General features: G+C 31.7%; 1 protein-coding gene across 2 annotated transcripts in view; it reads left to right on the top strand.

Annotated features, from left to right (window-relative positions):
* The first annotated feature begins 11,497 nt into the window (after positions 1-11,497).
* Positions 11,498-18,711, top strand: part of LOC114331957 (myosin heavy chain 95F) — a 118,503-nt gene continuing 111,289 nt past the window's right edge. For both annotated transcript variants that reach the window (XM_050653294.1, XM_050653292.1), the window contains exon 1: positions 11,498-11,626. The gene's annotated coding sequence lies outside the window, so the exon portion shown is untranslated. The remainder of the gene's footprint in view (positions 11,627-18,711) is intronic.

Raw genomic sequence — 18,711 nt, 5'->3', positions numbered from 1 at the left:
CCGTAATAAAGTCTAATAACCGTGAGCCTAGTTACTATAAACGATTTCAGCTGACGTTTAGTGTGTCGGCGGAAAATATAAGGATTGTGACGTCACATTTTAGATTTTGAGGTCGATTATCTCGAAGACGGTAAGAGATATCGAAATGCCGTTTTCAGATTTGGATTCAGAAGACAAAACTACATAAGAATCCATCGATAAATCTACTCTAAATATTGCAGAAGAGGCGACACAATAACACACAGACTTTGCGAATTTATAAACGAATAGTTTTCATTGAAAAAGGACAAACCATATATTATTATGAAGAACAAAAGGTCTTAAAAATCATCGAAGAGTACTATAAAACATTATATAGTCCAGATTATCACATTCCAGAGGTAAAAATCCCAGCAATATAAAATCGAGGACCATACGAACATCCAGATATAACTGAAGAGGAAATTAAATCAGCGGTAAATGTATGAAAAACAACAAAACACCTGAAGAAGTTGACATTGTAAGTGTAATAATAAAACTAGTAGGCAAATACATCATAAAAGGCTTAATAAGTCTTTATTATAATGCTTGCCTCTTTATAACAGACTGGGACCTAATATTCTAAGAGCTAGAGCCGAAAAATCATCGTCATAAGTAATATGGAGTTTGGCATGTGAAATGTGTCTATTGTATATTGATAATTATGACCCCTTTCAGGCTGACACCTCAGTGGATACAGGAAGTAGCAATAACGGATGAAAGGGGAAAGTTAGTGTAGTCTTTAAAGGTTTTCACCTCCTATTTTGTTAAACCTACATCGATTTGCATGAAAATTGGTGACCAGTTAGAGTATACCCCAAGAAATAAAAATGATTTGGTGCCAACTTGCACTTTTACCCAGGGGGTGGATACCACCCCTTCTCGGGGGTGAAAACTAATTTATTAAAAATAACCCCACAACTCGATAGAGGGACAAATTATAAGTAAAATTTGTTATATCATGTTATTAAAATAAATCAATACTTTTTGAGTTATTAAAGATCAAAGATTTCTACGTTTAAGAGCACATGCGTGAAGTTAGGGATGATAAAAAGAACATATTAATTAATTGTATGTTACTAAAATATTATTTTTATATTATTTCGATATTATAAATTTAGCAAAAGTGTATTCGAATAAGTCAAATGTAATGTACCCATTATTAGACACCCCCAGTTTCTGGACATATTCAGTTTATACTGATAGAAAAAATTCAATTAAATTTTGAAATAATATAAAAATAATATTTTACTAACATACAATTAATTGATATATGTTCTTTTTATTATCCGTAACTTCACGCATATGCTCTTAAATAGACAAATCTTTGATCTTTAATAACTCAAAAAGTATTGATTTATTTTGATAACATGATATAACAAATTTTACTTAAAATGTGTCCCTCTATCGATTTTTGGGGTTATTTTTAATAAAATAGTTTTCACCCCCGAGAAGGGGTGGTATCCACCCTCAGGGTAGAAGTGCAAGTTGGCTCCAAATCATTTTTATTTCTTGGGGTATGCTCTAACTAGTCACCAATTTTCATTCAAATCGATGGAGGTTTAACAAAATAGGAGGCGAAAACCTTTAAAGACTACACTAACTTTCCCCTTTCATCCCTTATTGCTACTTCCTGTATCCTGAGGTGTCAGTATGAAAGGGGTCATAATTATCAATAAACAATAGACACATTTCACATGCCAAACTCCATATTACTTATGACGATGATTTTTCGGCTCCAGCTCTCCGTCTATAAGCTAGATTTTCAGCAACTACTATAGCAAGTCGAATTTAGGAGTGGCTGTGAAACGAAGATCACCTACACGTGTTAAGAGGAAACAGTAGCGATCAACAGGTGGCGAAAACGCGTTCCAAGTTTGCGGCTGTAATTTTGAATATTTTTCGAGATATTTGGCACACGTATTCGTAATATAATAAAGAATGGCGGTACAGAGCCCAATTTAAAAAATATATTAATATCTGGAAATTACTCTGCAATTAAATACAATATTTAAAAAAAAACGAGCCTGTACGGCCATTAAGAAGAACAAAAAATACACTTTCTTCAAATAAACTTTTTTATCCGATGCCTAGATTTTGTGTCATTTTGGAACTACTAATGAAATAAAAAATTTTAGTAGTTCCAAAATGACACAAAATCTAGACATCGGATAAAAAAGTTTATTTGAAGAAAGTGTATTTTTTTGTTCTTCTTAATGGCGGTACAGGCTCGTCGCCTGTACCGCCTGTTGATCGCTACTGTTTCCTCTTAATCACGTAATAAAATCCGGGATAGAAAAGAAATATAGAATACAAGTTATTGATAATAAAATTTGTAGACTTTGAGAAAACATTTCTCAGAGTCCAGCTTCTCAAACCATAGGGGAGTGCAATTAGAACGAAAAGATACAATGTTCTCAAAAAAAATCAAACAAGGTTATATTTTTCTAAAACTTTTTTTATTAGTTTATAAATATGTTAAAGTAAAAAGTTCTACTCACAAATTTCGCCGCTAATTGTTTATTAATTGTTTAAACAATAACAATTGTTTTGTATAAATAATGTTAAGAATATGGGTGAATTCAACATTTTATTTTGATAAAAAATGTTTTTATTTTAGTTTTGATTATGCTGAACCCGAATCTGACATTACAATTTGCAAATTTAAAATGGCGGATTCAAAATGGCGGATTTTTTCCTAAAAATCCTTAAAAAGTAGTTGTAAAATCCGAATTTTTTTTATAAAACGTGTTTGTTTACATATATGTGGATATTTTTGAGAGGTTGCTGAACCTGAATCAAATTTTGATAATTTAAATTATAAAATGGCAGATCCAAAATGGCGGATAACTTAAAAAATAGTTGTAAAATCATAATTTCTTTACAAAATGTATTTATTTCTACATACATTTATTTTTGAGAGCTTTGATAAACCTAACTTAAATGTTAACATTATAAACTATAAAATGGCGGATCCAAAATGCGGATTTTCTAAAAAGAACATAAAAAAGAACATTTTTCTAAAACATTTATTGTCTTTATTTTTAACAGGTTGTTGAATCTGAATTAAAGATTAAAAATTTAAATTTCAAAATGGCGGATCCAAAATCGCGGATATTTAAATGAAAAACAAGTAGAATCCAATCAAACAAATATGGAATTTCATTCTTAAAAAAAAAAGATAAACAAATAATTTTCACAATAATATTAAAAATTAAAATGTATTAGAAAGAATATTTAAAAAAAAACAAATTTTCGATTAGAAGGATATAATTACATATCGGGACATAGTTTTTAATTGCAAACAACTTTCCTTTATAAAAATTTTCGATATTGTGAAATATAAAGGTACTTTACTCATGAGTGAAATTCATATTTTTTGACATACCTCGTACAAAATTAATAAAATTTGATATTTGATGGTTGTATCTTGTGTTATATACGATGTACAGTATTTTATAAAGAATAACTTTTTTTCGTAAAGCTGATATTAAAAAAGTTATCAATAGGTTCCAAGTTACGCAGACATACTGTATGAGCTAAAAAAATTTTTTTGTTGAACATTTATTATTGTTGAAGCTTATTATTAAATGTATTTTAGGTAAGTTTTACAGAAAAAAGTTTTGATCACTCTGTATATACATTTTTTCAGCTGGTAATTTTCGGTTTTTGTATTACATTTTTGTTATCTTTCTTAGTTTTCTCAAAAAGAAATTATTTATTTCATTTTTAAACTAAAATGATTCAGTGTTTTTTAAAGATTACATCCCAAGCTTTAAAAAAATAGCAAACAAATTGTATTAGATTTATTCAAATTTGAGTAATACCATCTTAAAATGGTGGGAATTCTGTAAAACTACGAAGTTTTCAAAAATTACATTTTTTGAGACATCCCATTATTTGAATTAAATTTTTGAGATTTTTTTTGAAGAAAACATCGTTTATTAAGATGATTCAGTGGTAAGTTGTGCAAATTTGAGAGTTTTATAAGTAAGATTGTATTAGTTACACATGTTTAAATCATTTTTAAACAAAATTCATGTAAGGATCATTTTCCGCCCACACCGTACTTATGTCCATAAATTTTATTTCTTTTTATTACAACCACAAGATAGCTTATTTCATCTTATTTCATCTCCAATTTGTAAAATTTCTTTTGATCCATTAGTTAAAGAATTACATTAAAATAACTCAACCGTGCACTTCTTACAACGCTAATTTACAGTGCGCCAATGTGTGTGAGAAGGGTGACTTTAGCGTTATAAATAAAAAATTACAGAAGCTAGAGATTTAATTTTAGAAAAATCTTTATATAAGTTTTTTTTGTAAAATTTTCTGAATTTTTCAATGGTGAAGTCAGTTTTTTTCTAAAAATTATATTTTCGGAGTTATTTAAAAAAACATCTAACTTCGCTGTTCATTTGTTTAATAAAAAATAAAGCACCCACTTCTCGAGTAGAACTTTTTGATATGTTGTTTATTAAACATTTCTTAATGAAATTACAAAAAGTTCTATCTTGTTTGATTTTTTCCGAAGTGATAATCTAAATGCACTCCCCTACCAGTCCAGTATTTTTTTTGTCAAGTCGTGTTGCTATTACATCGTTCCAAGTCTCCCTAAGTCTTCCTCTCTGCCATCGACTCCATATTTAATTCATATTTTCTAACATTGTTTGTTGCCCGATCTGTTTTAGTTAATCCCTGTACCGTTCGTAAATATCTTATCTCCGTCGTCTGTATCTTATTTTTAATCTAAATATTCTTTCTCGATTCGATTCTTAAAAACCTTCTCATAATATATATCGACGGTCTAATTTACAAACCACGTAACTCCAAAAAAATCGAATTTTGAATTTTAATGTTACTATAATGATCTATGGTAGCTCTATTCTATATTACTGCCTAAGCACTAAACTCCAAAAAAATTAACTAATTATAGAAATGAAGAGTACAGGGGAAAAACAAGGAATGTAACTTTTTCATTAATTTTGGCTTTTCTCGCCATGTGGTAGCAAAAACTGAGTACTATCGACTAGGCTATCGATTCAGGACAATAACCAGAAAGATCAGTGTATGTAAATGTAAATTTTCTAAGAATTTGTATCCAAGCGAAGGACTATGATTATCCGCACGCCACTGAACAAAAATAAGGGATGTTTGTTGGTGCATTATTGAATTAAGTTAATATAGATTCATATTATATTAAGATTATAGAATAAGACTTGCTAGAATTCTGCTAAGAATCTCCTAAGTAGCTTTTAGATATCATAAGAATTAAACCTTTATTGGTGTTTATCTCGAGATGTATAAAATGTGACATTCCTTGTTTTCCCCTGTACTCTTCAAATGGAAAAAACAAAACACGCACCTTTTTTTGGTGGTAAATTTGTTAATGCAAACCTGGCAACTCCTGGCTGTGGCAGCCTGTTTCCATAGTGTAGCACGTGAGTTGTGTGGTGCTTGGCTGATTCATTCTGCCTGTGTAAATATATCTATGTTTCCAGTTCATCCAATGACATCCAATGAATCATCCAAATTTGATGGTAAGTTACTTTAATGTTCTAACCCTAGCTTATTCTCGCCTGTTTAAGCTCAAATATAATAGCAAATTAATAAATTCCAAGGGCATTATAGTTACTTGATTTGCTTTCCAATCAAAATGTTTGGTTAGTTTCCTATTCAGTGGAGTTATGGGTTTTGTTATTTACTCTTCGTTTATTAAATAATTTACCGTTGAAATATGTAGATACAATAAAGTTTTCATACGTTTCATGTTAAATAATTATCAACTATATTATACCATAAGGATTTTACGACAAAGTATAAATGTTTTTAGTATTAGGAGTTACGTGTTATATAACAAACTTTTTTGGAGTTACGAGTTTTATCAATGAATGATAACGGAGTTATGTGTTTTTACAATTTTGGTTTACATAAGAATGGTATAAATTAAGGGAGTTAAGTGGTCAGATTTTCAAATAAAGCTGACCACTAACAGGATTTTGTTTTGTTTGCAGAAGAAAAATGTTTTCGAGAACAAGAAAAATTTTAGACATAGCAAAATGTGTAGCTAAATCCTTTCAAGACGATAGATACATCTATACCAATAGGTATATATTTTATTCTACTCTGTATCCAAATATTTCTCATTGGTATTAATTTCTATTAAAATATAGTACAATTTCTTTTATAATATCTGTTTTAGTATCCTCTCTATTGCATGTAAAGCAGATTAACTCAATTTATATTTTTATAAACTTACAAAAATATAATTGTCGCCTTTCATTCATCTGTATGATTAAAAGATTATTCTTACGTGCGCCCATAGCCAATCCGGTTCTGTAAACGGAAGATGCTTGTAGAGGTGGAGTTGTAGTCTGTTATTTTGGAACTTGACGGCAAAAGGTTTTCAGGAGTTATTATTACACAATTCTAGAGAACAAACTGAAAGTTATTATTTTTTTAACTTTCGATAGAGTATTAATTTAGCTTTAAAACTTCTTTTTTAGGTGCCGTGTCCGTTTTAATTCAGACGCTGACCGTCATCATTTTTACGATTTCCCGAAATATTTATTTATTGAATGCTGCATGAAATAATTCTCCCGTGAGGGAGGGCTGTGAAACGAAGCCACCATTACAAAAGATTGACCTAGATGAAATCCAGTTTGGATTTAGGAAGGTCTTGGGTACCCGGCAGGCACTTTTTGACTCAAATGTAATGATATTTATGTGGCTTTAGTGGATTACGAAAAGGCTTTCGATATGATTCAACATGGGACACTTTTAATCAGTCATAAAAGTCGATGAAAGATTGACACGAATGTTACAATCAGAGATATCCGACAGGGATGCATTCTATCCCCGCTGTGAATTAATATGTACTCTGATATAAATTTCAAACAGGCTTTGCAAGATAAAAACTTTGGAGTAAACTGATTAATAGTCTTACTATTAGATGCGCTGACGACACATCTTCTCCGATAGTCTCCAGCCAGGGCCTTCAAGAGCTGTTGGATTGAGTAAACACGACAGAAAGGAAAATGGGTCTAAAAATTAATGTTTCGAAGACAAAATTTATGACATTTAGTCGACAACCTCACAGCAATGTCTACAGATAGATCAATAAATTATTAATAGTGTTACACATTTTAAATATCTGGAATGCCACATTACAGACCAATTAGACTCCAGTAAAAAGACCAAATGCATAATTGAAGCAGCTCGTACATCTGAAAATGAAGTGGTCCATCTGTAATCACAGTGTCGTCAAAATAAGGATTTTTCTAAAAACTAAAATTATTCAACACGGAGTCAAACCCGGAAAACTTTCGACTCCGCAGTATATTATAGCTCCCGCGGAAAATTCAAGTGTAGATGAAGACAGCGTTATAATTCGGCTATCAAAATAAATACAGATTTAAAGTTTTGCAGTTCATACAGGTTGAAGGTTCAGATTTTGAAAGATACTCAACTGAAATTTTTTTACACAAACTGAAAATCTCAGATGCAGAATTCACCATTATAATAAAAATTAAAATGGTAAATAGTTATTTAAATCTGAAACTTTTCTTGTTGAAAGTTCTTTCTGGTACATCCTTAATCTGCCACTTTTACAATTTATAAGACAGCAGACGACGAATATAAAAAACAAAAAGGACTCTACTACATGCAGTCACATTCCGTTTTCATTCGTCTAGGAAAAAGACAGAAAAGTAAAAGATGGTTTTGCTTGCTTTCGATTCAGAGGGATACACAATCGCTGGACAGCCATTGCAAGCTTCCTGCGCTAGCGTGTATACCTCTGAATCGAGAACCAGCTATCCCATCTATTTTGGAGATCAAATATCATTGAAATCCCCGTTGGGACGCAATCCAGCGACATCTCTTAAACAAACTCAAAAGTCTTAGATGCAGAATTGACCATTATAAAATCTGCTTGTTGAAAGTCACAGATTTAGGTGTACCAGAAAGAACTTTCAACAAGAAAAGTTTCAGATTTAAATAACTATTTACCATTTTAATTTTTATTATAATGGTGAATTATGCATCTGAGACTTTTCAATTTGTTTAAGAGATGTCGCTGGATTGCGTCCCAATGGGGATTTCAATGATCTTTGAAATTTCCCTTAATGGGCTAGCTCAAGGGTGGGCAAAAGCCGGCCCGCGGGCCGGATCCGGCCCTTTTGCTTACTTTATCCGGCCCGTTGAAAAATACCAGCAAGCAAATTTTTTAAATATCTTTAATGCGATTTTGTTGAAATAAACAGTATTAGTGTATGTAGTGTTCATATAAATAATGAGATATGTAAATAATAGAGAGTACTATAATTCAGAGCAGCTGTAACGACATGCCTACTTTAAAATATGCAACATACTTTTATAAAGCGGGGGATAAATACGTGCATTTCTCTTATTCTTCGCGGCAGATTCGTCTCTATCTTCTGCTTTTCTTGTAGTGTCTGTGTATTTAACCTGGTCCAGTCGCGAATGTTTTTCAACCCGGATATTTATCGTCTACCAGCACCCCCTTTTACTTCCTGCAACAACTCGTACTTATCATTTGTAAGTACGTGCCCCAAATATGTTGTCTTTCTCCTTTTAATGGTGATCAAAAGTTCTCTGTCTCTTTCTAGTCTGTGCAACACCATTTCATTCGTCATGTGATTGGTTCCTGATGTTTTTTTTTCAAAAATCTCCTAAAAATCTACATCTCAAAAGCTTCCAACTTACTCATTAAGTTAACATTAACAGTACAATCTTCGGCACCATAAAGAAGAATAGAGTGGATATAACATTTTACCATATCGGATTTGCAGATTAAGTCTTTGGTTACTCAGAAATTTTCTCATCTTCAAAAAGGCTGCTCTTTTCTTGACCGAATGTCTGTTTTGGAATTTAGATATTCCCTAATCCAGATTCGTAAGTATTTTATTTTGTTCACTTGTTCAATATCCTTATTTTTTATCTGGATCCTTGTTACGAGTAATATAATGGAACATATTTCTTTAAAAAATACTGACATATTTTACTGGGCACAAATTGTTCGCATGTACATATACCCAAGTAAGACAATTTATTATTACTATTATCTATTAAAGTCAAATTTCCTTGTCCAACTGCTTTAAAATGATACTTATAGTATTTGTCAAAAAAATTTCTTGGGCAGGTAAAAAACTACAGCAAAAAAATTCGAATGTGCACAGCGTACATACTCAGTTATAGTCCTCCGGCCCGGGAGACATTTTGAAAATTTCATTTTGGCCCGCACTTAAAAGTATTGGCCCACCCCTGGGCTAGCTGGTTTTCGATTCAGAGGTGTGCACGCTAGCGCTGTTAAGGAAGCCTGCAATGGCAGAAACAGCTGTCCAGCGATTGTACATCTTTTACTTTTGAGCAAGCAACTAAAAGCAAGCAAAACCATCTTTTACTTTTGAAATTTTTGAAGTTATACTTCTTTACCGGCGATAGAGGGTAAATTTTTATATGGGAAAACCTAGCGACCGGGCGCATGCGCATTATAACTTTGTTCTGATTGGATGTTCAAATGACATGTCAAAAATTATTCAATATGGTGGCTGTGGCACAGCTGTAGTTAGATTATTTATGATTGTTGCGTTTTAAAATTTGTGTGAAAAGAAACAACAAACAAAAGTTAGTTAATAGTTATACTGCCTTTTTAAATAGTTTACCTATATTTTTGGACTTTTGGACTATTTTGGACAAGGAAAACTCATTCTAATTTGGTAAGTACCTAGTTTTTATTATAATCATAGTGTAATTATACATTTGGATTAGGTTGAAATACATACATTTATTTTCTCAAGAATGCGGATTTTAGAGAGAAATCCCAAATTAGGTTCGATTTTTATTTTTAAATTATGATTTTTTGGCGTAGATTTATTTATCTAGTAGGTATGTAATGCTTTGATTTACATACATACTTAATTTGATTACCAACAAAAGTTCTACCAATCTTCATCTAATATATTGTTTTCTTACTGTTTTGTTATATTTTTATATTTTCTTCCACAAAATTTAAACTACATAATTTTCAAAACAATTGTCAAACAGTAAAACGTTCAGTTACCGTATTTTTCCACATGATAAATAATGTGCGATTGGACGAGTGAGTCTACGCTTCGATTACGAGTCAAAGCGGCACGAAATTCAAGGGTTCAATTCCCGATGCAAGTTTTATTTTTTTATTTTTTTATGCATATTATGATTGTAAGTATATTTGTTATATAATTTTTTTTCAGCAAATGCGTATTTAAAATTTTTGCCAACAATTATTATCGTCCAGAAATCCTTTTTTCTTTGTGGCATTTTTCAATGTGTTTGTGTGCGTTTTATTCTTTTATTTTTTTAAATTTTTGGTATAGTCTTAAAAATCACATAATATGTAGTAGAAGTATAACTTCTTACGTGCGTACAAAGTACACACACATTCTTGTTTTATTTTAAACGCGGTCTACTGCGAATCCAAAAACACGGTAAATTACCGATATGTTGCTTCGCGTTAGAGATATCGGAAAAAGTTATTTGAACAAGTTATTCCAAATATTATTCTAACCCCACATACCAAATTTCATAACAAAATTCGCACTTTTAGTTTTTTCATTATTTATTGTATTCAGGACCCAAAAATTGGTTGTCCCGAGATGCACATAACGAAGGCAGGATGCCGGCCAGCATAGATATAATAACCAATAGATTAGGCTAGGTGCGAAAAAGAGCGTAACGCGGAACAGTTCGGGTCGGTGGTCTATCTATCTCTCTCTACCGGCGCTTAGCTTTCTGTGTCTAGCATATGATGGCTGCCGCCTCTGTGTCTGTTTCGTTCCATTATTTCCACCTCTTGGTAGATACGCTCACACTCGCATGACAGACAAAGATAGCTATACCACCGTACTTGATATTGGCGTTGCCTAGTTCCCGATGCATTGAGTGGCATATCCTTAGCCTTAGCCTAGTCCATTGTTAACATGTCTCTGCCGGCCAGCCCCTTTGCTAAATCTCCGGGGAGCGTGTGATGGCACTGCGCTGCGCGGAGCATTAGCAACAGAGCTGCCTGACCAATATCCTCCGTTAATGCATCTCGGGATAACCCAGGGTCCTGACTACAATGATAATAAAAAAACTGGGATCGCAATCATGCGTTATAATGGTAATGCTCCGTGCTTATGGATATTATAGTGATAGTGTGGAATTTACACTTTCTATAATAGTGAGAGTGCTTGTTGTTTTTTCGCGATTCAAAATAAACGAACCAGTGTAGCGTGTGTAAAAAATTTATGGGGATGCTAAGCCTCCTTTGGCTCCTCTGATGATCCGTCACTGGTTGAATAAATTCCCAGTATAAAACCCAAATTTAAAGACACTTTTTTGGGGTGTTACTTTAAGTAACTGCTCCTCAGAATCTGCAATCCTCCACCTTTACTACTGTCACGAGTACTGTCATGCGCTCTGCATCCACGAATGCAACCGACATCACATCATACGTGTTTCAGGTGTTTGTACAGGTGGTTGTGCGGTTTTCAAACGAGACTTTTGTTGTTTTAAACACCTAATTGTCAACAACACAGTGAACAAAAGGCTACAGACACAGGTAAGTCATTGTTTAAATATTATTGAACTCGCCTTTGATTGTTTGTTTACAAATTAATTTGAACCTGAAGAAAAAACCGGCCAAAATACATAAAAACTGACAGTTATAAATGCCAGATACAAAAAATGAGTATACGTAACATCGTTATCATAGGTGTAATTGATAAAAGAGAGTACAGGTACTTAATGTTTTATGTAAAATTACTGATAGTTGTTTCTAACCTAGGTATAGGGATTTTCTTATACATTTTATAGACATTTTTCTATTTGAACTAACAATTTTGAAGTTTCGCAAGATCTACCACCGTACCACGTATAAAATTGAAAGTTACGGTAGGTAATTACTCTAAGTAGAGTTATTTTAGTGCAATTTATAATAAAGTGGGCAAATATAATTTTTTCCGGGTATGGTAGTGGGTATTGATACGAGGTACGTGATCATAAGGGTTCCCGATTTGTAAGTTGTTTCTTTACGTAGTAAAAAGTTGGTTTGGTTAAACTCACGGTTTGGATCACAATCACAATGCTGCTGAAAAAAATAGTAAGGTAATTATACAGATGAGCCCGATTTAAAGACCAAAGTGGTCCTAATCATGGACGTATAAGTCCTAATACTTTACAATTTTTATTAAGTAGGTAAACAAATTGTAAAAGTCAATTTGCCCGACCCGGACACTTTTTTACGTTTTTTGGATAATTTTAAACAGGTCTCAACAGGGTCACAAGGTCTCGGGAAATTTTTCTCTAAAGCTTTCGACTTATAAACAATTTAAATCTGAAAATAACGAAGAAAGACGATTTTCAAGGTTCAAAGACACAGGTAAAAAATATTGAATTTTTGAATTCGCTAAGTCCCTAAATGCAAGTTTAAACCTTGTTTTATCAGTTTCCCATAAATATTCTAAGCTTATTTCAGTTTACAACATTGGTTTTAATTGTTAGGGCTTGCTTATATGCAGGCGGTTTGCCAACGTCGACTGCAAGGTTTACCTGTTTTACTTGATCTCATCCTAGTTTGTTAGACACAGTGGCGTGCTGGCCATATAAATGAATCGGTGCAATCACCGAGAGGCCGCGGCCTCTTGAGGCCTGTCAAATAGATTCACAAAAAGTTTTAGATGTAACTAAAAAAATATTTTTTTAATTTCTAATCGAATGTTAATTTATTTTAATAGTATCTATTAAAAAACATTTCAAAAAAATTAATTTTTTTTTAATTGTAAAATACAAGTTATGTAGGTAATTCAATAAGACTATATACATAAATAGATTGCTAATATTTATTTTCATGCCTACAACCCTACAAGTATATTAATTTATGGTTTTCCAATTTTCTTAAAACATGTATGATGTATGTACCTACTCTGCAGAATAAAAAATGGAAAACGTCTTGCACAATTTTGACCGAATTATTGGAAGTATCAAAAAACGATTTGATCAAGACAAATCCTTTATGATGATATAATCACTCTACATCCTAGAAATTTTTAACGGGATTTAAATCATGTACTGAAAAATTCAGAAATTGTTATCCTATCTTATCTGGGACTGCAATTATAGAAGAACTCGTGGATTTTGCTGATAAATCGATTGTATTAAAAAATAGGATTTTGGGAAATACTGAAATTATAGAAGATCGAGTTAATGATGAATATGTTCAGTCTACAGAAAATATAAAGGATGATATTATTAATCTACGTGATAATGAACATGAAGTAACAAATGTTGTTGACATCGTGAAAACTTCACCTCCATGTGGTACTAAAAAGTGTAAAAGATTGTATAGCTTACTGTTACGCTGTTTTGCACAGTACAACTTATATCAGTGCGCTTATCCAAATTTAAATAGTATATAAGCATTTATTAACTTTTTCAGTGACACAAGTATCTTGCGAAAGAAGCTTTTCAACGTTGAAATACATAAAAAAATCGGTTAAGAAGTACTTTAACACAAGATCACTTGGAAACATTTATGCTAATGGCTATAGAAAAATGGAGCTTTGAATGAGCTTAAAAATGATGAAATAATCTACGAATTTGCTCAAAAATTTGCTTTAATGCGGAAATTATAAAAGAATGTCTAGATTATTGTGTTGTATTAACATTTTAAATATTGTTAAATCAAAGTATTTGCACTATACTTGTATCTGTACTCTCTTGTATAATTGATTTACTAAACCCAAACTTAACACATAACTGAAAAATTCTCAAAATTTTATTTTACTTTTATCTTAATTACATCAAATTAATATTATATTTATTCAGGAAATTATGGTTTCTGCCTTACTACATACAATATTGTCATACACGTCATTTACTATTTGTAAGATTGCTTATTCTTAAATAAAAAAATATAGCAAATTAAAAAAATCATTGAATTCAAAGTTTTATGTTTGCTTTAAAAATAATTTATATTTTTGTTTATTTGATTTTATAAATAACGAGTAAAACATCCTGATAATAGAAGGTAAAATGAGGATGAGAGGCCGATTTTCTATAAAATCACCGGGCCGCTTAAAAAGTTCCAGCACACCACTGGTTAGACAGCAAGTCACTTACTGTCACTTGCTGTTGCGTTTAGTAAATTTCAATTTCCGACTTATCATCGACTTATTTCATATGCTTTAAATGATGACGCACGGGTAAAGATTCCCGGACTCAACTTGTACAACGTGTTACTACTGATTGAAAGTATGCTCATGAAAATATGATTAAACGTGTACCTCAGGCCTCAGGCGCTTGCTTCCCAAGAGCCTTCTGGTACACACTCTATCCCTACTTCAACCATTATAACTTCGGTCGAACTTATACGCAATTCAATCTATATAAATTATTAATATCTCGCTGTAGCGATGATGGTCGCGAATTCAATGCTTTTTCAACATCCAAAAGTGCACAACCTCGCTAAAGAAATTTTCACTTCAAAAATCGGGACAAACTATAGCGATAAAATATGATATCACAGAAGAAATACGAACCAAACTATTAATATGGTACGGAAATGTCTCAATCGTACGGAATCAAATTCTCAATCACAAGAGTCCCAAAGAGAGTAGAATGGAATAAAAAAAAAAGAAAAAAAGAATGTGTGTGTACCTTGTACGCACGTAAGAAGTTATACTTCTATTATATGATTTCAGCGAAATAAAATATTTTTAACAGGTTATTTTTATTTTATTAAATATTAAACTGAGTTTAATAGTTACTTACCACTTTCCAAAAATCCAAAAATTAAAAAAAGACAGCAATTGTCCGCATTTGAACCCGGGACCTCTCGATTCGTAGTCGAATGCTGTACCAACGAGGCTACGAAGGCATTCTTTTGAAAGTTTCTCGGACAGTATGACAGACCACGGTAACAAATTGACGAAGTGAAGTATTAAATAAAAATGTTTTAATAATACGTATTACCTTAATCCCGATGAAGACAAATCCAAAGACACAAAAATTATAATAAATATATTTACTAAAAACACTAATATATTTTTTCCACACTTTTTTTGGACTGATACATATAACTTAAAAGATTTAGGAACGAACAACATACTGACTCTGTGCGCATGCGCACAGAATAATAAAAATTCACTCTCTATCGCGCCTAAAGAAGTATAGAGAAGAACTTCAAAAAAATAATGTGTGTGTACTTTGTACGCACGTAAGAAGTTTTACTTCTATTATACAGGGTATCTGCGTAACTTTGCACCATATGGGAAACTTTTTTAATATCAATTTTACGAAAAAAAGTCATTCTTTATAAAGTGCTCTGCATAGTCTAAAACCTAAGGTGCAATCATCAGATATCAAATTTTGTCAACAGTATACGAGGTATGTCAAAAAATATTAATTTCGCTCAAGAGCAAACTACCTTTATATTTCAAAATATCAAAAAAATTTATTATGAAAAGTTATTTGTAATTAAAAACCATATTCAAATATGCAATAACAGCCATCTACGAGAAAAAAAATTTCTGAGATTTTCCTAAATTACTGATTCCGAACATCATTTTTATTTATTAGACCTGTAATAACTCTTTTATTAATAATTTTAGGAAAAAAAAGGTATTCTTCATAAAAATCTGTGCATGGTCTAAACCTCAAGATGCAACCATCAGTTATCCAAGTTTGTTAATTTTATACGAGGTGTATCAAATAATATGAATTTAGAAAGAATTCTTTCTATATTCTTTCTAAATTCATATTATTTGACACACCTCGTATAAAATTAACAAACTTAGAAAACTGATGGTTTTATCTTGAGGTTTAGACCATGCAAAGATTTTTATGAAGAATAAGTTTTTTTCCTAAAATTATTAATAAAAGAGTTATTACATGTCTAATAAATAAAAATGATGTTCGGAATCGGTAATTTAGGAAAATCTCAGAAATTTTTTTTTCACGTAGAAAGCTGTTATTGCATATTTGAATATGGTTTTTAATTACAAATAACTTTTCATAATAAAATTTTTTGGTATTTTGAAGTATAAAGGTAGTTTGCTCTTGAGCGAAATTAATATTTTTTGACATACCTCGTATACTGTTGACAAAATTTGATATCTGATGATTGCATCTTAGGTTTTAGACTATGCAGAGCACTTTATAAAGAATGACTTTTTTTCGTAAAATTGATATTAAAAAAGTTTCCCATATGGTGCAAAGTTACGCAGACACCCTGTTTGATTTCTTAAAAATAAACATACTTTAAACAGTTTGTTTTAATTTTTTTAAACACCAAACTAATTTTGTGCTTACCGCTTTCAAAAAAATAAAAAAAAAGTATAGGATTGCTCCGGACTCGAACTCAAGACCTCTCGATCTCTGGCCGAATATACCAAATACGCTACGAGGACTGTGTCTGTATCGGTTCGGACGTACCTAATGACAATTCACGGTAACAAACAGACAAGTATAATAAATATACAATAAAATGTTTTAATAATACTCATCTTACTCCTGAGGAAGGCAAGTCCAAAGACACAAAAATTATAATAAATATATTTACTAAAAACACTAATATATTCTTTTCACACCTTTTCTTGCACTGATATATTTATACATAACTGGAAAGATTTAGCAACTAAACGCCATACTGTGTGTGTGCGCATGCGCGCAGTATTATGAAATTTTACTCTCAATCGCGCCTAAAGAAGTATAACTTAAAAAACGAGGAAGACCACGGAAACGTTGAAGAGAACCGAGAAGAAGACAAGAAGATCCGTTCAATAGATTTGACAGGGATTTTCTATTGTGTGCGTCGCCGCTAAGCCAAATTTGGGTGGGCATTTCAAGATAAGCTTTTTCTCGAAAATTATATCCTATTCCGTCCATTCCTATAGTCCAATATGCAATTGTGCATTCAGTAGAAACTCTAATATTTACGTCATTTACTTCTTTAAATTAGCCTTGATTAGCATAAATTATATTGTCATTGCCAGTAATTAATTTTTCACTAATTCGTCCTTCTGCTTTATTCAGTACAGACGAATAATTTTAGGTATCAATGTCAATAACTTATCAGATCGATATTTACCTGATAATTATTTTTTTGAGTATAAAAAGATATCAGAGTATTAGGTGGATTTATTAAATCCAATTCTAGGAATTCTGGTTTAAAAAATTCATAAACTATGACAGTCTTTTTCAATAACTACTACAATAAGTACAGAATGTTTTATTTCATATTGGTTATCTTGGTAACCATTAGGTAAAATATACACTTTTATACTGTACACAGTATAAAAAAGACGGTATTAGAAGCTTTGGAAGATATCTTTTCCGTTTTCTTCTGCAGGTGTCATATCAGAATTATCCGACGTTGGCGATCACCATTGCGAAGGCTTCTCGATCTTTTGCAACATGGAATAATCGTCCTGCATTTAATATTGGAGTCCATTCACGAAGGATTTTTAACCAACAAACTTGTTTTCTTCTTACTCCTACGACTCTCTATTTTGCCTTTAAAGATCGGTTGTAGTATTCTATAAAGATTTCCCTTCACTATACATATGTCCCAGATAAGACTTTTCCGAAGTTAAACAGTGTTTAGAAGTTCTCTGTTCTCTATCTTTGTTGACCCTCCTTAGTACTTCCTCGTTAGTTTTTCTTGCTGTCCAAGGTTTCAAGGTATCTTAACCCTATATTGCATGAATTCTAAATATGCAAACTAAAAATGTTTTTTTCATTTTACCTGGCTTTAATTATGAACATAAATGATCCCATAATTTAATTTTTGAGTCGGCCCCCCTTTTTGGAAAATTCGGAATACTGTGTACTGTAAGCAACAATATTCAATTAAACTACATTTATCAGATAAAACAAAAATTTTGTATCCCCACTTTTCGGTTTTTTTTTGGAAGTCACTGCTTCTTCCTTTGAAAGGAACAATTTGTTCATCCATTGACAAGAACTCTCCAAGGGGAATTGTAGAACATACTTCGTTCACTTTAGTGATCAACGGTCTTATTTTGTATGAATATTCATAATATGGAGATTATTTAGATGGTTGTCTAGTATTGTCGCTCATAATAATTTTTTTATAGCCTCAAATTGATTCACAGACATTACATCGGCTACTTGGGTAATCCTCGTTTTTTGATTCCAAAACATTGGTTGTTGCGGTAGTTTATATATAGGTAGACATGTAGCATGACATACCAATAAATTGTTCAGTTTCATTTTTTGTTACACCAAGTGGCTTATTTGGACATTGTTGAATACTATATAGATTTGACTGCTCTATAAGAGTTCCAATCAACTCGTTATCAAAAAATTTAGTAAAGTATTTATTCTATTGGTTGTTTTATTGCATTTGTCGTAGGTACATTACCTTTCCACTTCGGAATAGGTAATGCAATTTTTGTTTTACAAAAATAGGTTTTGTACAAGCAAGTTTTGTTTTACTGTTATCAGAATCATATGGCACTGGTCTTATAACAACATTTTCATTTCTGTTACTCCGATTTCCACAGAATCGATTTACACTAACTTCAGATAGTTCCATGATTCAATTGCATAAAGTTGCCTGAAAGCAACACCTGTTTACAACTTGATTTGTGATTCTTATTTTATATTTACAATTCTAAAATTACT

This window comes from Diabrotica virgifera, chromosome 6, assembly GCF_917563875.1.
Source record: "Diabrotica virgifera virgifera chromosome 6, PGI_DIABVI_V3a".
In the NCBI taxonomy this organism is placed as follows: domain Eukaryota; kingdom Metazoa; phylum Arthropoda; class Insecta; order Coleoptera; family Chrysomelidae; genus Diabrotica; species Diabrotica virgifera.
This window is presented reverse-complemented; position numbering and strand designations above follow the sequence as displayed.